The sequence below is a fragment of the Echinops telfairi genome, unplaced genomic scaffold (assembly GCF_000313985.2).
Source record: "Echinops telfairi isolate 266 unplaced genomic scaffold, ASM31398v2 ScPeMD7_24;HRSCAF=84, whole genome shotgun sequence".
Taxonomy (NCBI): domain Eukaryota; kingdom Metazoa; phylum Chordata; class Mammalia; order Afrosoricida; family Tenrecidae; genus Echinops; species Echinops telfairi.
Window position 1 is genome coordinate 7,525,866 of NW_022103921.1, and position 22,972 is coordinate 7,548,837.

At 38.9% G+C, this 22,972-nt stretch overlaps 1 protein-coding gene and 1 pseudogene across 2 annotated transcripts in view; both read left to right on the plus strand.

Moving 5' to 3' along the window:
- The window catches only part of VAPA (VAMP associated protein A), a 74,974-nt gene that overhangs the window by 3,565 nt on the left and 48,437 nt on the right, over positions 1-22,972 (plus strand). The gene's annotated exons all lie outside the window — the stretch shown is intronic.
- On the plus strand, positions 19,615-19,762 carry LOC115869359 (annotated as a pseudogene).

Below are 22,972 nucleotides of genomic sequence, written 5' to 3' on the forward strand. Positions count from 1 at the left end.
AGGGTAATAGGAGTATAAATGAATTAGGAGATGACATTTGAGTTATTTGATTTCTTCATCCTTAATGTTATCTTAATCAAAGGAAATCATTTGCTTTGATGGAAACCTCTTTATTCAAATGCACAGTTTCACACCAAGTCCGAACTAGTTCAGAATCAATAATTTACTTACTCCTTAGCTTGACATAAAAAATTCACTTAATCTGTTTGATCCCAAATCACCAGTAATTCTTAGCTTAAGTGAAAATCTACTAAAAGATCGTTTTGAAAAATTCTTTGTCATTTTTTATAGAATTATTTTTATTACTTTAGTGAAGGAAATTCTTTTGGAGTGATGCTTCTAATTGAGATTCAGTGGTGACTTTTTCTGCTTAACTCAATTGTCTTCGTATGAATTATCAGCACTTGGCCAATTTTGGAAGAACCAATACCAGTACAATACATTTTTGTATGAACTTCAATATTTTATACAAAATGTTGCTATTTCATTCTTTTAGACAGTGATTTGGGTTTGATTTGGTTAATGTATAAAACATTTTTTGTGATGATGTAATACCAAGTTACTTAAGAAATGTAAGCTCTCTTAGGGATTGAAGGCTTGATATCAGTGTCAACCAGAGCATATTTGAATAGTAGCACATCTCTTAAGCAGCTAAATGAGGATATAAGAAAGAGATTTATGGGTTTTTATTTTATTTTAATTTTCTCCCTTTTTTAAATCATTTAATTGGGGGCTCATAAAACTTATCACAATCCATACATCCATCCATTGTGAAAAGTACATTTGTACATTTGTTGCCATCATCATTCTCAAAACATTTGCTTTTCACTTGAGCCCTTGGTATCAGCTCCTCATTTTTCCCCCTCCCTCCTCACTCCCCCCCTCCCTTATCGACCCTTGAATATATATGTTATTATTTTGTCATATCTTCCCACTCCCTTCACCCACTTTTCTGTTGTTCATCCCCAGGGAGGAGGTTATATGTAGATCCTTGTAATCGGTTCCCTGGTTTCCACCCCACGCTCCCTCCACCCTCCCAGTATCGCCACTCTCACCACTGGTCCTGAAGTGTTCATCTGTCCTGGATTCCCTGTGTTTCCAGTTCCTATCTGTACCAGTGTATATCCTCTGGTCTAGCCAGATTTGTAAGGTAGAATTGGGATCATGATAGTGGGGGAGGAGGAAGCATTTAGGAACTAGAGGAGACTTGTATGTTTCATTGTTGCTACATTGCACCCTGACTGGCTCGTCTCCTCCCCTCCCCTCCCCTCCCAGAAACCCTTCTGTAAGGGGATGTCCAGTGGCCTACAAATGGGCTTTGGGTCTCCACTCCGCACTCCCCTCCTCATTCCCTAAGGTAAGATTTTTTGTTCTGATGATGCCTGATACCTGATCCCTTCGACACCTGTAATCACACAGGCTGGTGTGCTTCTTCCATGTGGGCTTTGTTGCTTCTGAGCTAGATGGCCGCTTGTTTACCTTAAAGCCTTTAAGACCCCAGACGCCATATCTTTTGATAGCTGGGCACTATCAGCTTTCTTCGCCATATTTGCTTTTGCACCCATTTGTCTTCAGTGATGGTGTCAAGGAGATGAGCAAGACACTCTTCTTATATCCAACGTTGTTTGTTTTGTGTCTTTTTGCTGGTCAAGGTAAACTATCTCATGACTCATGCTTAAGACTATGTTCCACCAGCTATTTTTCATTTTATGTCTTCAACCACCAACTTACTCCTTTTAACATATAAATACATTCAAGTCTTTCATTTAAACAAGTAAGCAAACTACTTTCTTCTTCCCTTAACAAAAACAAAACCATCTGACTCAGTGACCCCTGTATAGGACTTCTGAGACTCTATCTTTATGGGAGCAGACAGCCTCATCTTTCTCTGATGGGTTTGGACGGCTGTCTAATTCACAGTGCTACCGAGGAGGGTCCTTCCTTGATATATGCCTAGAATATGCCCTGATCTGTCCTTCACTTCCTTTGAGTTCAGGCTTCTAACTCTAGTTCCTCCTCTCTTACTCACTTTTCCATCCCTTTTGTTTCTGTTCTCCCTACTCATTTAAAAACAAAACTACCCTTGATAGGATTTCTGATAGCTTACTTGAGTGCCAATTGCAGTGAACATTTATTTATATCTTATTTGATCCTCTTTGGTACCTGACATTATTGACAACCCTTGTTAAAAATAAAAACACAATTCAATTCTCTTTATTTCTGTGATACTATTGTCTTTTTCTTTTACTGTCATGATACTTTTCTTAAATGTGAGTGTTTCTGAGATCCTGATTTGATTTCATTTTTGTCTTATTCTATGAATGTATTGATTCTCATTGCATTGAGAGCTCCTTTTTCTATCTGCACATGTTGTTACACACCCATATTTACTTCAGACACTCTAGAACACAACCACTTACTATTTAGATTTGGGTGTTCTTCAGGCATTTCAAACTCAGCATCCCAGTTGGTTTTTGACTATTAAAAAATTTGTCTTGAATTAAAAAAAAATTGTAATGGCATTGTTATTAATACAAGAAACATTCTGCACAGTCAAGAATTCTGCCTCCCAGCGATACTTCTTGATTCTCCTATCTAATTCCTTGAGAAAGAGGAAGTGTTGTACTCCTTCAGAGTGGGACAGTCTTGGAAACCCACAGGGGAAATTCTACCCCGTCCTGTAGGGTCCTTAGGAGTTGGAATTGACTTGATGATAGTCGGTTAAGTATCTCTATCTTAATTTCTAAAGGATTTAAAAAATATGTGCTGGAACTACAATTGTGAGCAAAACACAGCCTTGTTTTCATTGGACAGTTCTAATTGGAGAAATACTCTTAGATAATCATGTAGCTATGAAGGTATGTGGTACCTTAAGAATGCAAAACAGGGAACTGGGACTGATCAGGGAAGAATTTCACAATTTTGCTAAGATTCCAAAGATGAATTATCTAGATGAAGAAGAAAGGAAAATGCAATAGGAACAATATATCTAAACATATAAGACCAAAAATCAGTAGGGTGGTAGTAAAATCAGCCAATATGAGTGTGGTGCTGGTATAATTGGTCAAGTTTGTAGTTTTGCTTAAGAGTTGAGATAAAATTAGGCAGGTGTACTACTTCAGGTAAGACAGACTACATGGACTGAGGTGTGTTGGTATTGGAGATCAGAGAAAAATTGGAAAATAAATCAGTGGAACTCTTTTGCAGATACAAGGCAATGTTGTGGATGTTTGTTAGATTTCTGACTTACATAACTGAAGGATGGTGGTGCTATTTAGGGAGCTTGGAAACACTGGGTCAAATGTGCTTTGTATGGGAGGTGGGATAGGCCAAGGAGCCCTAGTGGCGTAGTGGGCCGCATTGAACTCCTAACTACAAGTAAAGCAGTTTGAATCCACCATTTGACCCAATGGAGAACAATGAGGCTGCCTGCTCCTATAAGACTGGAAAAGCCTCTGAAAGCCAAAGGGGCAATTCTCCTCTGTCCTATAGGATCACTATGAGTCAGAATTGACTTGATGACAGTGAGTTTGGCTTTTGGTTTGGTGGGGCAGGCTAGGAGGAAGATCATGATCTCATACAAGAGGGTAATCCTACCCTACCCCCCAAAAAGCTGAAAAAGCTCCACTGAACGAAGCTTGCTTTCATAGTACAAATTTTTCTTGCTTGGCAAGCATTGAACAATTTGCTCCGAATTAGTGCACCCAGTGGCGTCACATGAGAAGGTTGTTTCTGGTGACATGAATTTTTTTCATAAAATTATTTTCACTGGAACCTCATTTTTTGTAATGGCCAATTTACGGAAACAGCGTGAGGCTGTGGAATTTTGTTTCCTGCTTGGGAAAATGCCGCAGAAACTGTTGTGATGTTGAACACAGCTTACAAGGACAGTGCTGTGGGAAAAACTCGTGTATGAGTGGTTTTTCTCATTTCAAAAAAGGTATGTCGATTGTTAACAAGCTTTGTTCTGGACATCCCTCAACTCTGGCAACTTGCCAAATGGTTGTCCACTAATAGTGCATTTGGAGTTCATCCCACAAGATCAGGCTGTTCATCAAACTTTCTGTTTAGAGGTTCTGAAATGATAGCATAGCATAATAGCCACAAAAAGGCCTGATTTGTGGCAGATAGGGGATTGGTTTTGCCACCAGGACAGTGCACCTGCTCACACAGCCATCTCATTTTGCCAGCTTTTCTCAAAAAAAACAAAAAACAAAACATGGCCTATGCACCTTACTCACCTGACTTCGCTCTGTGGGACCTCTTTTTGTTTCCTCCAATGAAGAGGGACATGAAAAGAAGACTTAAGAAGAGTGAAGAAAAAAAACGAGGAGGTGTGCTGTCAGCCTTCCAAACAGATGGGTTTGAAAAATGTTTCCAAGAATGGAAGAGCAGATTTGACAAATGTGTTAAGTGTATTGGAGAGTACCGTGTATAAGCAAGTTTTTCAGCACATTTTTAATGCAGTTTTTGTATTAAAATTGGGTGCTTGGGCTGATATTCAAGTCTGCTTATACTCGAGTATATATGGTACTTTGAAGGTGATAGGTTGTTTTGTAAAAAAATTTTTTAAATACATATCTTTGAAAAAAATCCATTTGGGGGAGGTCCCCCTCTTATGTATGTATTTTAGATATTAATATCTTGAAAGGCCCTGAACATATCTAATGTTTTTGTTTGTTAGATGTTAATGAAATATCAGATGGACGCTTGGTTTCATGGGTGTGTTACCCAAAGAGAAGTTTAGGGTTTGGGCAGTTTTATTACTTAATTCATGTCATTATATTTCCATCTTTTCCCTACTTGTTACCAAACTGATTACTCTCTCAAAGCAGTAGTTTTCTCAGCCTATTTGCTAGCACTATCTTTTGAAAATTTACCACAGATAAGATCAATAAATAACAGCAGAACTCTGATACAGTGACCAAGGATAGTGACCGAGGTCGAATTCCTTTATTTGGAAGGCACTCAAAATTTAAGTAGGAAAGTGCTATCTTCTCAAAATAGACAACCTTAAAGACGTAAATGGAATAAAAGCCTTTGGAGCCTGCATTTGCTGATGTGATATGGCATGATTCAAAATAAGAAGAAACAAGCTGCAAATATCCATAAGTAATCAGAACATGGAATGTGTGTATGACTTTAGGGAAATTGGAAGTAATCAAAAATGAAGTGAAATGAGTAAACATTGATGTCCTAGGCAATTGGCCATTTTGAATCAGAAAATCCTATGATGTACTGTGCCAAGAATGACACATTCAAGGGGATGAGTGTTGCATTCATTGTCGAAAAGGACATCTCAAGATCAATCTCAAAGTAGTCATGTCAGTGGTAAGATGATAGCTATTTGCATACAAGGAAGACCGGTATGGTAGTTAGACTTTGTTAATTTACACTTGTGAAGGGGTGGAGTCCAACCTGTCAATTAGACAACAGCCAGATGATGCCTCCTGGGAGGTGCAGCCTTTTAATAAGAGAGACATTGGAACTCTTACACACACACACACCCCTTCTCTTGTTCTTCTTCCTGGGATTTCACTGGGACTCTGTGTGTCTGCTTCCAGGGATGGACCTATCTGGGCTTCCTGACCAGGAGAACTGTCAGTGCCCTGCCATGTTTCCACTGACCTTGGATTCACTCAAATCTCTTCCCTCTGGCCTATGATCTTTCTGAATCCTCTTCATTCTTCTGTGTCATTAGCATGAAGCTCTGTGAGTCTAAAAAGGGCTAAGGCTAGCATTGGACCTATTGACTACGTTGGACTGGGCTGGAATGCTTCTTAGTATTAAATTACATCTTGATATAAGCTTAACATAATTAGTGTCATGGATTCTGTTTCTCTAGAAACCTAGCCAGCACTCAGTTAATAGAACTTTTGTTATTTTTAAAATAGTTTTTGTTTTTATTTATTTATAATCATTTTATTAGGGGCTCATACAACTCTATCACAGTCCTTACACACATCAATTGTGTAAAGCACATTTGTACATTCATTGCCCTCATTGGCTCTCCACTTAAGCCCCTGGCATCAGCTCCTCATTTTTCCTCCTCCGTCCTCGCTCCTCCCTCCCTCATGAACTCTTGATAATATATTATTTTGTAATATTGTATACTGTCCGACATCTCCCTTCACCCACTTTTCTGTTGGTCCATCCCCCAGAGAGGAGGTTATATGTAGATCCTTGTAATCCGTTCCCCCTTTCCACCTTTTAAAATAGTTTTATTGGCATATACATCACGTCATACAATTTAATTGTTCAGTTGTGGGGTAAAGGAGGGGGTTCCACACAAATCATCACAGGTCCGGTAGGCACAATTGTACAGCGATAATAAGTAAAGATTATAGTAAAGTCAGAGAGCATGAGAGGTAGAGGAGAGAGTGGAATAAAGGAGTCAGACACAATTCATGGTAGCATGCTCACTTCAGCCCCGCTTGATGGTCCTCACGGGGGAGCCTCGGGGCGAGAGCTGGGGAGAGCCTCTTCTTTTTTGCTAACAAAGCGTTTTATCTCTTTAGGGGGACATGATTACAAGTAACCACACGTCACAGGAAGTGGCAGTACAGTAGGCATACACATTGTAGGAAGGGGAATCTATGATAGGCATAAGCATAACAGGAAGGGGATGAGCTAGGGGTGTGCCCATAGGAATGGGAAGGTGTAGGGGTATACATGTGACAAGATGGGCGGACCCTAGATTCATGATGGCAGCCTAACCTTGGTCATCCTTGGGCGGGCTTGACCTCTCTGGGGTCTCCTACAAGGAAACAGACAACTACTATCCTTATCAGAAGGGAGTGGGCCCTACTTGTGGGGTAAACAGTGGTGTCTGCTTGGTCTAGATGGCTGATAGCTCTTAGGGAGAATGACCCCTGATGAGCTCCAAGTGAATAGTCATTTTCAAGCAGCTAAGTCTTGCATATATTTGGGGGAGACAACTTGGGAGAAATCCTTCTGTTTCCCATAGTTCAGTCATATTAAGAGTTGTGCAATCATCATCATAATCAATTTCACATTTTCTTCTCATACTCATTGCTAGCTCCCCATTTCTCCCCAAGCCTTCCCTGCCATTCCCCTATGCAGTTACAAATTCAGTTACTGGCTCTCTAGATTACTTATCCTGAATTTTACATACAGAAGTTATTTATAAAATCATCTTATTGGGGGCTGTACAACTCTTACCACAATCTATACATTGTGTCAAGCACATTTGTACATTTGTTGCCATCATCATTCTCAAAACATTTTCTTTCTACTTGAGCCCTTGGTATCAGCTTCTTATTTTCCCTCTCCTTCCCCCACCCATCTTCCCTCATGAACCCTTGATAATTTATAAATTATTATTTTTTCATGTCTTACACTGACCGATGACTCCCTTCACCCACTTTTCTGTTGTCCATCCCTCTGGGGGAGGGAGTTATATGTAGATAATTATGACTGGTTCTCCTTTCTCCCCCACCTTCCCCTTCCCTCCAGGTATCGCTACTCTCATTATTGGTCCTGAGGGGTTTTATCTGTCTTGGATTCCCTGTGTTTCCAGGTCTTATGTGTACCCATGTACATTCTCTGGTCTAGCCAGATTTGTAAGGTAGAATTGGGGTCATGATAGTGGGGGGGAGGGGAGAAGAACTAGAGGAAAGTTGTATGTTTCATCGGTATTATACTGCACCCTGACTGGCTTGTCTTCTCCCCACGATCCTTCTTTAAGGGAATGTCCAATTTCCTACAGCTGGGCTTTGGGTCCCCACTGTGCACTCCCCACCTCATTCACAATGATATGATTTTTTGTTCTTTGATGCCTGATACCTTGATCCTATTGACACCTCATGACCACATAGGCTGGTGTGCTTCTTCCATGTGGGCTTTGTTGCTTGTTTATCTTATGATATGATCACTCTTGATATAATGCTATATCTTTTAATAGCCAGGCACCACATTTGCTTATGCACTCCTCTGTCTTCAGCTACCATGTCGGGAAGGTGAGCATCATGGAATGCCAGTTCAATAGAACCAAGTGTTCTTGCATTGAAGGAGGCCTTGAGTAGAGAGGCCCAGTGTCCATCTGCTACCTTAATACTAAACCTGTAAATATGTGTACATAGATCTATTTCCCCATCGTCATATATAAATATATTTACGTATGTACACGCTTGTATTTAAACCTCTATAAATTCCCTTTGTGTCCTAGTTCTTTCCTCCATTTCCTTTTACTTTCCTCTTGTCCCATTATCATGTTCAGGCTTTATTTGGGTTTCAGTAATTCCTCTCTGTTGCATTGCCCTTGATCAAGCCTTTCTGGGTCTTCTACACCCTCCTTGCCATTGATTTTTAGATCACTTGTTCCCTTGCCCCTGGGTTTGGTAACATCCACTTCCTCCCCACCCCACCCCTCCTCTCCCATGTCTCCCAAGTCTGATGGAGTGCCATGCCCTGGGCACACAGTTTGTTTTTGGTATTGCTCTGCCCCCCTTGCTGATCTGTTACTTGCCCATAGTGTTTCACCTCAGTGTGGTGCAGTCAGATCGGGCACATTTCCCCCACTGTGTCTCCCGTGTTGTCCCCAGTACAGAAAAATTTAAAATCTGTACAGATCATTCAAAGCAGAGTGTAAAGAAAACATCCAACAACCAAACAAGAAGCAAATAAACAAAACTAGCAAGAATGACTGGACAAAACAGAAAAACCTCCATTGAAAAGAAAACCATAAATATTAAAAACCGAGACTTTAAAATGGGTTAAAAGGGAAAGCAAATATAATTTGATCTTTTAGCCTAATTATGCCTGCCATAATCAAGTTAACATTCTCTGACAGCAAGGCTATTCACATCCTTCCACTGTGGTCAGAAGGAATTCACTGGAGACTGAATCCCTCTAAAGACCCTGCAAATGATTTCTGGGCTTCCACTATCATCCATAACCTTCTACAAACTTGGGGTTCACAGTTTAAACTCTGACACCATTCTGTACTTCAAATTTGGGTTCTATTTCTAATCCTTAGATCACAGAGGCTGGTGTGCTTCCATATGGATTTCATTGATACCTCACTTAGATGACTGCTCGTTTTGATGCAAACCTGTGAGATCCCAGATGCTGTTCTTTCTGATAGCCACGCTCTATCTGTTTTTTTCCCCACAAGTTTGCTTCAGTGATCATTGAGGGCGATTATTAAGTAGGGCTATGTCTTAAGAACGAATTGTTCTTAAATTGGGGCAAGAAGTTAATACAACTATTTATGTATTGGGAATAAGGTATTTGCAAGTCATTGGGTTTTCAAGTTCTGTCATGTAATCTCCCCTTCATTTCTGTCACAAATGCCCTGTTTTTCAGCTACTGATAGGTCTTTCCACACTTTGTATCCTAATCACCAGAAATTATGAATGTGCCTTGGTTACATTTCTAATTTGTGATTGCAGAATGTACTCATTTTTGGCATTATTTGGTGTATAAATTTCAAGATTAGTCTTATTAACTAGCCATCTTTGTAGGAATGTGATGCTATTCTATTTCACTGACAGTGAATTGTAATATTGAAGACTGGGCAAAATATTGAATGACACAGGAAGCATCAAACAAAGATTACATTCACTGTACCAAGAAGAATTGGTTGACATTAAGGCCTTTTAGGAGGTAGCATATAATTGAGAACTAATGGTCTTGAAGAAAGATATTCAGGCTCCAAGGTATTGGTGAAAAACTTGCAGGAATTGATGGAATAACAAACACAATGCTGGAAGTGCTCTGATGGTAAATTTGGACAACAGCTAACCTGACCAACAGATGGGAAGAAATACATATTTTTTGCCCATTCAGGAAAAAAAGATTATCCAACAATGTGTGACTCATCAAACAGTATCACGAATGTTACACTAAAGTAAAAATTTGCTGATGATAATTTAAAAACAGGTGCAGCAATCATTGACAGGGAACTGCCTGAAATTTTGAGTTGGATTCCAAAGAGGGCATGAGGACTGAGAGATAGACATCATTACTGATATCAGTTCTTGCCTGAAAGCAAAGGATACCAACCAGAAAACAAAACTCAATGCCATCGAGTCGGTGCTGACTCATAGCGACCCTGTAGGACAGTGCAGAAATGGCCCCATGAGTTTCCAAGACTAACTCTTTATGGGAGTTAAAAAATCCCGTCTTTGTCTCTTGGAGTGTCTGGTAGTTGTGATTAGCAGCCAAATGCATAACCATTACACCACCAGAGCTCCTTTAGAGGATACCAGAAGGTGTTTATTTACCTATGATTTTGTCTGTGTGCAGTGGCAGAGACCAAGGATCGGCAACTGGCTTGCAAGCCATAATTCATCCGTACACGTGGCTCTGAAGTAAAATAGAAAATGAAAATAAAGCTACCATAGTTCTATTTATAGAATTTGTAAAGGGTATTACTCAGCTAATGGTGATTTCATTTCTAAAAATATGTTTATGACTCTCGAATAATTTTTTAATTATTGTGAGGGACAGGATTGACTCTCTGTCTCAAAAGTGTGCCAACCTTTGGCATAGAATATACTATGAGTAACTTCACAAATCCTGTTGTGAAGACGAGGAATTCCTGAGCAGTTAATTATGCTCATATGGAACCAGGGTATATGACATATAATCAGTTTAAAAGCAGAAAAGGTGTGTGTCGGGGGATCCTTTCGCTCTACTTTATCAGGCTGTATACAATAAGAGCAAATAATTTGTGAAACCGGACTGTATGAGAAGTATATGACATTAGAAATGAAGGAAGAAGACTCATTAACAACCTTCACTATACAGATGACACAACCTTGCTTTCTGAAAATTGAGAGGACTTGAAGCACTTACTGGTCAAGGTCAAAGACCATATAATCTACAATATTGTCTACACCTCAACATAAAACAAAAGTTCTCACAACTGAACCAGTGAGAAAAATGATAAATGCACAAAAGATTGAAGTTGTTAAGGATTTTATTTTACTTGCAACCATCATCAATGCCCATGAAAGCAAAAGTCGGGAAATGAAACAGTTTGCACTGGGATAATTTCTGAACGATTACTTTATAGTAGAGGCAAGGAACCTTTTTTTTCTGACAAGTGTCATTTGGATTTTATATCATCTTTCCCCAGCCATTTTAGTTAAATTATTAACTCACCCTGAAGGTGATCACTGGAGCTGCTTCTCTTTGAAACATATAATGTTAGCTGGTATTGATGATTTAGCAAGCCGTATATACCTTGCAGGCCAGACATTCTTCACTGTTGCTTTAAAGCTGTGGTTCTCAACCTGTGGGTCGCAACCCCTTTGGGGGTCGAACGACCCTTTCATAGGGATTGCCTCATTCATAATAGTATTCAAAATTACAGTGATGAAGTAGCAAAAATCATTTTTTGGTTGGTGGGTCACCACAACATGAGGAACTGTATGAAAGGGTGCAGCATTAGGAAGGTTGAGTGAGAACCACTGCTTTAAAGTGTTAAAGTCACTCTAAAGGGTAATTCCTAAGCCAAGGTATTTTCAGTTGCCTTTTGGGCATGCAAAAGCTGGACAATGAATTATGTAAACCAAAGGGTAATGGATGCTTTTGAAAGGTGTTGGTGAAGGCCATTGAATATACCATGAAAAGTGAATAAATCTTAAGTACAGTCAGGGTGCTCCTTAGAAGCGAGAATGGAGAAATTCATTCTCAAGGTCTTTGGATATAATGTTGTCTGGAGAGAACAGTCCCTGAAGAATATCATATTTGGTAAGGCCAGGGGGTAAGGGGGAAAAAAGGAAGACTCTCAGTGAGATAGCTTGATGGAGTGACTGTAACAATCGGCTCAAGCAGAGGAACAAAATTGAGGATGGCTTATAGCCAGCAGTCTTTTGTTCTGTTGGACCATAGGGTCACGATGCCTAACAAAATGACATGTTTAAGTGATGTTACTCATTAGATCCTTAGGACCATATAGACCTGGAGACAGTGAGTACTGAGTTGGGCCATGTATAAGCAGAAATAAACAAGGATTAGCTTCTCGAGCTCAACCTCCTCCTGAGGTCATCTATTAGTACCTAAGGAAGATTCTGTTCTGTGTCTTTCATCTGGAGAAGTCCATGTATATAGTCACCTTTTATGCTGTTGAAAGACGGTATTTGCTATGAACAAGTTGTTGGTTTTGCAAAATTTTATCATGTGCTCTCCAGTTTTATCTCTACCACCAAGACCATGTTTTCCAACAATTGTTCCCTTCTACCAACTTTTGCATCCAATTGCCAATAATTACCACTGCATCTTGAATGTGTGTTGGATCAATTTCAGACTGAATTCTTGGGCCAAATTCTTCAATTGTGTGGTTGCAGAAAATTTTACATAATAATTAAATTGATTAGATTTCCTTGGGTGGTGGGGATAGATACAATCTTATCTCAGACAGCATTATACTTCAAGATTGATTTTGCAATGTCCTTTTGGACAATGAATGCCATATCATTCTTTTTGTTGTGTTGTTCCCAGCATAGTAAATCATATGATTTACTGATTCAGAGGGGCCAATACCAGCCCATTTCAGTACACTGATGCCTAGGATGTTGATCTTTATGCATTCCACTTCATTTTTGACAACTTCCACTTTTCCTAGATTCATACTTCCCACATTCCAAGATCCATTCATTAGATTTCTCTTTGCCTTGAATCACGCCCTCTTAGCAAAAGAAGATTCCGAAGTCTCCCCTCTACCAGGCTTTACCTGACTCACATCACCATGGTTGACCTTCAATATCTGATAGTTATTTGAAGCCATGCCTTGGAAGTACAGTCAGAGTGCTCCTTGGAGGCAAGGATGCCCCAGACTTCCTCTTTCACATTTTGGGCATGTTGTCAAGAGACACCAGTCTCTGAAGGAGGACATCATGCTTGGTAGAAGGGCAGTGAAAAAGAGGAAGGTCCTTTAAGGAGAGGGTTTGGCACATTGGCTACAGCAGTTAACTCAAGCATTGGAGGGGGGAGGGAGGGGAGAATAGAGGAGCTGATATCAAGGGCTCAAGTAGAAAGAAAATGTTTTGGGAATGATGAAGGCAACATATGTAGAAATGTGCTGGATGAAATTGGTTATTATAAGAGCTGTGAGAGCTCACAATAAAATGATTTATTAAAAAAAAAAAGTGTGGGAGCAATTGTGAGAATGGTGCAAAACCTGGCACTGTTTTGTTCTGTGGTGCATAAGATCATTAAGGGTCAGAATTGACTCGATGGGACCTAACAAGATTCTGTTCCTCACGATTTAAAAATGTCTGCTTAAACAAGATTGGGCTTTATAATTTCTGAAAATATTTAAAACTTTGTGATTTTGTCATGGGTATTTCAGTTTATTTAAGAAAACCAGTGTCTTAGATTTTTATGAAAGAAGCATCTGCATAGATAAATCATATAAAGTATGTGTCATTAATATATTACGGTTTGCAAGTAGAGATGGGATGGGGAAATACTGGTTCTGTGAAAACACCCTCTTCGCCATGAGCGGCTCATCCAGCTCCTCGCTTTATTTTCCAGTAAGTTATTTAGTAAGTTATTTTGCTCTCACTTTTTAGCAAAAACAAAAAAACAACAACATAAAAAAATCCTTGCATAGCTTGTTGGATTGGAGAATTTTAATGTTTTCATTTATCATTGTAAAACCAAGGACACTTTTATAACTTTTTTGTACGTAGCTGTTACATGTAGGGCAATCTGTCTTTAAGTAGGGGTAAATTACTCTCCAAGAAATGAAGGCTGGTTTTCCCTTCAAGTCAAGCGTCTTGTTGTTTAATTCTTGTTTATAATATATATATATATGTTATGGTTTGTTTAGCTGCTGTTCTCTGACATTTAGGATGTTTTTTGTAACTAGAATTATTAGCATTTGTTCCTTTTTTTTCCCTTTTAAAAAATTAAGACTTTTAAAGGAAGGCGCTTATCTTACATTGCAACTATTTAAGGATCTAATTAAACTCACTGTCATTGAGTCCATTCTAACTTAATAGTGACCCTGTAGGATAGAGTAGAACTGCCCCTGTGTTTTTCTGAGACTGTGAAACAGGTTCCCAAACTTATTTGGCCTACCAACCGCCTTTCACAGAAAAATTACTCCACCCCCACCCACCCCCCGGTGATTATAAATTTGTGTTATACACCATAATCCCGGATAAAGTGTAGGTACCTGCTTGTGCAGCCCCTTGGATTATTTCAGTGCCACCCGCCTACCCACCCACCCAGGGGATGGGACCCACTTTGGGATCACTGCTGTAAATCTTTACGGGAACAGAAAGTTTCATGTTTGAAGCTTTCTTAGCACCTGGGCTTGAACTTCTTACCTTGCAGCCCAATGCAAAACCCACTACACCCAAGGCTCCTTATAAGGATCTAATTAAACTCAATTATGTTTTAAAATGGATAAGTGAATTTAACCTGATAATATCAGGGAAATTTGTGAGAGCTGTAATGTGGTGTTACTGTCTTGTTTTTCAGGATCTCACAAGTATTCTGTCTTTAATAGAATGGAGTCTTAACTAATTTTTGTCTCTTTCCATGAGTGGAAAATAATTATATTTTCCTTGTTGACAGGTGCCTTTCTTATACAGGTGCTGACATTCACAGATTTTCCTGTATTAGGGGTCTTAAATGCATTGATTTGTAATATAATTTGATCAAATTTCTTTCTTATGACCTAGCTTTTGGCAGCCCTCTTTATTTTATAGCTTACTCTTTGTGTTTTGGTTGGTTGCTTGCTTTGCTTTTATTTGAGTACTTAGGTAAAAATATAAATGAATTTATGTGACTACCATACTTTTAAATATGTGGGGGCCTTTATAAAATTTGAGCCCTGTTTATTTTATTTTCCTGTGTAAAATCTTTTACTTTTTAATAAAACTTTTAGAAGAACCGCTTAATCTTGTTTTCTGAGTATTGTTCCCTTTGCCAAAACTTTAATAACGACAGAACTCCTAGAACAGCTATTTTTCAATTTTCCTCCCGGGACATTACAAATGAAAGGAGGAAATTAAGCTGATATATGCACATGTTTAAAAGTCCCTGCTAGTTTTAAAATAATGCTTACATAGAAACTTGAAAAATCATCTTGTTAGGTCGCAATCAGTTGGTTGTGACTGTGCACAACAGAACAAAGCACTATCTGGTTCTGTGCCATCCTCACAATTGGTTCTGTGCTTGAATCCACCATTGTTGCAGCCTTGGTGTCAGTACATCTCCTTGAGGGTCTTCCTTAGTTGCTGCCTCTCTACCAAGCTTGATGTTGTTCTCCAAGGACTGAGGGACTGATCTCTCCCGACAACATGTCTAGAGTATGTAAAGTGAAGTCTGGTCATCAGGAGCATTCTGGCTGTACTTCTTCTAAGACAAATTTGTCCTTTTAGCAGTTCATGGTACTTGAAATATTCTTCTCCAGTACCACAGTTCAAATGCATTAATTCTTGTGTGGTGTTCCTTATTTAGTGTCCAACTTTTAGGTACATGAAACTAGCATGCTTACTGAATTTTCAGTACTTTAAAGAGGTCTTGTACAGCAGATTTACCTAATGCAACTCATCTTTTGATCACTTGACCACTACTTTGTGAGCATTGATTGTGGATCTAAGCAAGAAAAAATCCTTGACAACTTGAAAAAGAATAGGATAGTATAAAGCCAATCAAAATTACTCAATTCGGAGAAAACAATGGGACTGATGGTTTGGGGGCTTGGGAAAGGAAGCGGGTGTTAACAAACCAAGGGACAAGGGAACAGTAAGTGATCCAAAATTGATGGCGAAGAGGGTGAAGGGCAATGTAACAGAGAAATTACTGAAAACCAAATGAAGGCTGAACATGATAGTGGGACAAGAGGAAAGTAAAAGGAAATGAAGAAAAGAACTAGGAGGTAAGGACATTTATAGAGGTCTAAATACAGGCATGTGCATATATAAATAGATATATGACGATGGGGAAAGAGATCTATGTGCATATATTTATAGATTTATTATTAAGGTAGCAGATGGATGTTGGGCCTCTACTCAAGTACTCCTTCAATGCAAGAATACCATTCTATTAAACTGGCCTTCCATGATGCTCATCTTCCCCACACGATTGCTGAAGACAAAGTGGGTGCATAAACAAATGTGTTGAAGAAAGCTGATGGTGCCTGGCTATCAAAAGATACAGCATCTGGGGTCTTAAAGGCGAAGATAAGCCAGCGACCATCTAGTTGAGAAGCAACAAAGCCCACATGGAAGAAGCACACCAGCCTGTGTGATCACGAGGTGTCAGTGGTATCAGGTATCAGGCATCAAAGAAAAAAAAATCATATATCATTGTGAATGAGGGGGAGTGCAGAGTGGAGACCCAAAGCTCTTCTGTAGGCAACTGGACATCTCCTTATAGAAAGGTCATGGGGAGGAGATGAGCCAGTCGGGGTGCAGTATAGCACTGATGAAACATACAACTTTCCTCTAGTTCTTTAATGCTTCCTTCCCACTCGCCCACTATCATGACCCCAATTTTACCTTATAAATCTAGCTAAACCAGAGCATGTACATGGATACAGGTAATCCTGGAAACACAGGTAATCCAGGACAGATGAACCCCCCAGGACCAAAGAGAGTAGCAATACCAAGAGGGGAAGGGGAAGGTGGGGGAGAAAGGAAGAACCGATCACAATGATTTGCATATAACCCCTTCCCTGGGGGATGGACAACAGAAAAGTGGGTGAAGGGAGACAGAGGTCAGTATAAGACATGAAAAAATAATGAGAATTTAGAAATTATCAAGGGTTCGGGGGGTGGGGGGGAATGAGCTGATACCAAGGACTCAAGTAGAAAGCAAACATTTTACGACATGATGGCAATAAAAGCATGACACAGTGGTATGTATGGATTGTGATAAGAGTTGTACGAACCCCCCAGTAAACTGATTTTTTTAAAGTACTCAATTCTTTCCATTAGAAATAACTTCTTACCATGTTATACATTTCTTTTCAGTGTTTTCTGTATATAACTGGACCCTTACATCCTGATTTTGTTGGTATGTATATACTAAAAAGTTAGCCAGTTTCATAATTTTTAAGTGTAGCACAATATAGTAACTAGCTAATGTCACTGAATTCTACACTTAAAAATTATGAAACTGGCTAACTTTTTAGTATATACATACTTACATTTTCTATTCTAGATATTTAATTAATATAAGAGAGATCATACAATACTTGCCCTTCCTGAAATTATTCAGGTTTTCCTGTATTTTTTTTAAGATAATATTACTGGGATCGTTTTCTCTTGTTGTGAATATTTTATATTGAAGCTAAAAAAATCTTTAGAGCTGTAAATGGTACTAAAATGCTTCAAGTTTCTCCAAAATGTATATGCTTTTTATTTTTTAATTGTAATTTGCTTCAAAGTTTACAGAGCAAATTAGGTTTCCACTCAATGCTGTGCACACATTTGGTTCTCTGACATTACTTGCAATCCCTTCAATGTATTAGCACTTTTCCCAGTTGCTCCCTGGGTTTCCATTCGTTTTTCCCTGCTCGGTCTGCATTTTATTTCAGGGAAGTGTTTCCATTTCGTCTCATGGTTGATTATACCAAGAAATACATTCCTCCCTGGTTTGTTTACTTAACCAGGGACGTCTACTATGGTGAAAAATAATCTTTGCGGATGGGTTCAGCTCTAGTCTCGGGCTTCCCACCAATTTCTATCAGACAAGTTGAGTCTGGTCTTTATGAATTTGAAATTTGTCCTACATCCAGAACCTTCCATTGTGATGATGCTGATAAAGTTTTCTAAGTCTTCGGGACTTAGGCTAATGAAGACTGTGATTCACATATCTATTGGACTAATTGGACTAAATTTTTCCTTGAGCCTTTTAAGATCCCAATTGTTATTCACCAGCATAAGATATAGAACACTTGATGAAATGTCTATTCAAGTACTCTGCCGATTTTCATTTTGTTGACGAATTGTTCAAAGTTTTCTGTAAGTTTTAGAGAATAATCCCTTATTGGTGTAGCCTTGCCAAATTTTTTTTTCCAGTCTGTGGGTTTTCTTTCTACTCATTTAGAAACATCCTTTAATGAGTACATGTGTTTAATTTTTAGGAGCTCTCAGCTGTCGAGTTGTTCTTCTCCTATTTGTCTATTTGACAGTGTTTCACTGCTATTTTTGAGGTTTTTTGTATCTAACATGACTCTACTGCTATGTATAAGGTTTTCAGCATCTAATTTCTTAGAAATGAACAGCTTATTCTATCTTGGTAGGCTGTTTTTAGTTTTGAAGCTCTGCTGAACCCTCTTCACTTTGGGGGACACTGCTGGCATTTGAAATACCAGTGACATAGCCTCCAGCATCACAGCAACACACAAGCAGCCACAGTATGAAAAACTAACAGACAAGTGTGGGAGAACATAAATACAAATAGACAATTTGCATAAAACCTAGAAATAGGTAGAAATGCTTAGGATCTCCAAACCAATACAGCTGACCTGATAGGATTTCCTACTTTCATATCACATTTATACCAGAAAATTGTGTGAAAATTCAATGATCTTTTAGTTCTGTTTTTCCACGAGTTTTTAAAATCCCCTTGTTTGTGTGTATGTATGCTTGTGTATATATGTATGCATACCTGCACAATTACATTTTGTTGTGGTAAAAACATTTTTCGAGTCAACATTTTTATATACAATTCAGTAACATCTTAGGTTCTCTCTCAACCATTGTTTTCCATCACCCTTAACAGAATCACAATATCCTTTATCCATTACTTTTAAGATATATTTATTTGTGAGTTAGCATTGACTAATCTATAAGTACAGGCAATAATAATAAAAATACGTGCCTTGTGGCCTTAAGAGAAATAAGTGGCATCGTTTTGTAAAATTTTGTTACATAATGAGCGCTTAATATATTTGTTACTGTAAAACTTTTTGTTGTTGCTATTTTTGGTATGTGTTAATTTGCTAAAGTCTTTGTAAATGTATTAAATTAGTCATCATCTGCCTTGCTTACAGCTACATTATTGTAGTAGTCATTCAGCTTTCCTCATTAGGATTTTTGCCATTTCTCTACTAAAAAAAGGGAAGTAGATTGAAGGAGTAAAAAACTACTCCTTCCAACCTGATGGTTGGAAGAATTGATTCATGAAGACCTTGAGTTGAGTCTAGCGTTTGAAACAAAACTTATGTGCTTACAATGTTTTTTCGTTGTATGTTGGTTCAATAAATTCATGTAGCCATTCATCCATACTTCAAATAATCAACTTGCAAATTATTGCCATCAAATTGATACCCTTCTTGACCTGTAGTGTAGAAATGCCCTTAGGCGTTTCTTGGGCTGAAAATTTCAGTGTCAGCAGAAAGCCTCATCTTTCTGCTGAAGAGCAGCTGAGGAGCTTGAGTGGCTGACGCTGTGGTTAACGATCCAATTTATAACCCGGTAGGCCACAAGGTCTCATCACTTCAGTTAATGGAATGTGAGAAATGTTATACGATGTGTTGTGTGCATTATATGGTAAATCATGTCCCTGTCAAATGTGTACTTCCTCCTCTGCCGAGCCAGGTGCCACTCAACCGGTACTGCATAGCCACAAACTTAGAAAAACCTGTCCAAATTGAAGGGTCTAAAATTTGATCCTGCTATACTTATCTGGCAGGGGAGATACCATGATCACGAAGGTGGTTTTCCCAGGGCGAGGCGGGTGTGCTGACCCCCGCGATTTCCCCAAATGTGGGAAACTCGACTGCATAATTTGTGGTAGTGGGGGACTTTGTTCGTGGTCTCCCCTGGGGGGGCTAAAAATTTTTTTTTACCCTGCTACACCATTGTGGGTGCTGGAAGAAAACAGATTCCTGGGTTAGGGACAAAGGATTTTATTACAGCACTGCATGCAACATGGACTACGTTTAGTGTTGGTCTCTTTTGACCCTGTGGGGTAACACACCAAAAGTTAAATGAATGTGGGAAAGAACTGAGCTTGGGCGTGTGTGTAAGTTAAGTCAGGTCTGACATAAGTCAGAGATGTTATTTGTTTGCTTGTTTTCACTATTGCATTTTAGTATCAGTGCCTTTATAAATTTGATCTTTGCCTGTAGAGGTAAACATGAGAATAATAACAAATTTTATGCTGCAACATAGAATAGGTAGTATATATTACTAATAAAAGGACAGTCAACTTCACTGTAAATTAAATATGTCATTAGTTGAGGACTGTATGTATTTTAAAAATAGACTTTATGAAAACCTGCCTGACCTTTGTTCTTGAAGAAAACCCTTCTCTTTATTCTGGACCGTGAGTAAACTTGCCCTTTCTCCTAAACAGGAAGACATTATTTCCCACCTAATTTATATTTCCTTGAACAGATAGTCTGGGCCAGTACCTCTACACATAAAATATGTGGACTTGCTAGAAACCTGTAAAGAATTGTCCCCTAACTGGTCTCTGAATTGCTAACCTTAACAAGTGTTACAGAGTTCAAAAGTTAATGTTCAAAAACTAATCTGATACCGCACCATCTCTGCTTTGCCTGTTTATTCTGAATCTTTGAGTCTTTTTCTGTCTCTTAAAGTGCCCCATGCTGCATACTACTGCATATCCTGAATTAAACTGTCAACATAACATTTTAAGAAAACCTTATTAGTAATTCAAATAAAAATATGGATAGATGATAACCATTTAAAGTTTTCTTTGGTCAGCAGATGTACTTTCAGCTCTATTCGGTTTCTTTTAAGACTGACTTGGAAAGTTTGAAGAATAAAGCCCCACTATTTAAAAGAAAGTCCTTCCTCTGGAATTTGAATTTTTGAAAGTAGCATGAATATTAAGGGCCTTTCATTCTGGAAGAAATATCTTAAGGCAAAGAGACAGGCCATTTCTACTGGAGACGTCCTTTTTGTCCAGCTGTCGAAAACTTTGTGACATTTTTGAAATTTAGTTCCAAGATTTTTAGCCCTGGAATCAAAATACTATGAAGATATTCTTAAAATGTTTGTTATTGGTGGCAGATGGTATTGAGTCAATTTTCACTTAGTGACCTTGCGTGACGGTAGAACTGCCCTATAGAATTTTTTAAGCTATCATCTTTCCTGAAATTAGACTGCCATTAGGTGGGTTTAAACCACCAATCTTTTGGTTAACAAAAAGTTGAGCACTGCTACCTAAACTTTTGCACACGGGCTACGTTTGTATATATTAGGTATGTTATATATGTCTGGTACTGGGTAGCAGTGGGTTTGTATTGGTTTTGGCAATAGAGTTCAGACAGAATATTTATTTATTTTTTAATCGTTTTATTAGGGGCTCATATAACTCATCACAATCCATACATACATCAATTGTGTAAAGTACATTTGTACATCCATTGCCCTCGTCATTCTCAAAACATTTGCTCTCCACTTAAGCCCCTGGCATCAGCTCATTTTCCCCCCTCCTTTCCCACTCCCTTCTGAACCCTTGATCATTTACAAATTATTATTTTGTCATATCTTGCCCTGCCCGAGGTCTCCCTTCACTCACTATTCTGTTGTCCATCCCCTAGGGAGGAGGTCACATGTAGATCCTTGTAATCAGTTCCCCCTTTCCCACCCACCCTCCTTCCCTCTACGCTCCTAGTATCACCACTCACACCACTGGTCCTGAAGGGATCATCTGCCCTGGATTCCCTGTGTTTTCCGTTCCTATCTGTACCAGTGTACAACCTCTGGTCTAGCCAGACTTGCAAGGTAGAATTGGGATCATGATAGCGGGGCGGGGGTGGGGGGCCTTTAGGAACTAGAGGAAAGTTGTATTTTTTCATTATTGATACATCGCACCCTGATGGGCTTGTCTCCTCCCTGAGACCCTTCTGTAAGGGGATGTCCAGTGGCCTACAAATGGGCTTTGGGTCTCCACTCCGCGCACCACCACCCCCCACTATGAGTCATGTGAATGTGTTACATACAAATATTTGCTGACTCATATGTGTTCTGTTGATTCTAGTACCAACTTTCTGAAGTGGAAATGATGTATTCACCTTTTGAAGTTTTCTTTTTAAAACAGAACACGTTTTTGTTTGTTTTACACAATAAGTGAAATCCTGGAAAAGTCAATATACCTAAAAATGTCAACATGTATTTAAGCATAAAATTTAGTTAAGTAAAACATGCTAAAATTATTATAAAGAAAATTTTCACCAACATGAATTTCCAGTAGGATATTTGAATATTTCTCAGGATTAGGAAGGAGGTGGAGGGATTGCGAGAGGTGGGGGTGGGGAGGCGTTGTTTGAATCTGCTCTGGTAGTGTTCCCTTTTTTACCCAACAGTAGCACTCCAACAAAAATACACCCTCTCTAATTCACAACATCACCGTAGAATTTTTAAGCATTCTATTTGTAGCTCTTTCAATAATGTTCATAACTTTTCCTCTTTTGAGGATCTTTCCATGTTTATTACACCAAAATTTTAACCAGCTGATTCATGAGGTTACAACCCCTCCCACAATTTCCCAACCTCATTCACCCTTACCCAACCAAAAATTAGTGCCAATTTTTGTGATTATGTGTTTATGTGTTTTTCTGGAGTTAAGATATAATTTCATTCAGATTCTCAAAGGGGATCTGTGACCAACAAAAGTAGACCAGATGTTTCTTCCTGTATAATAAATCTGGTTGTTTTTATGCTAAGGACCACCCAAACCCAAAATCCACTGCCATCTAGTCCATTGCAACTCCCAGTGAACCCTATATAGGGTTTCTGAGGCTGTAAATTGTTGCCAGAGCTGATGAGCTCATCTTTCTCATGAGGAGCGACTAGTGGGTTTGAACTGCCGACTTTGCAGTTAGCAGTGTAACATTGGTTTTACAGTGCCCTACTAATGGTTCCTAGTACTTGTTAATTATTCATTTTAACCAGGCCAATGGGTGCAGACTCTGAATTGTCTACTGAGAGAAGATTGGTTAGAGGGGCACATGGAGTACAAAATCTCAAATTCATCTGTTAGGTGCCATCGAGTTCTAACT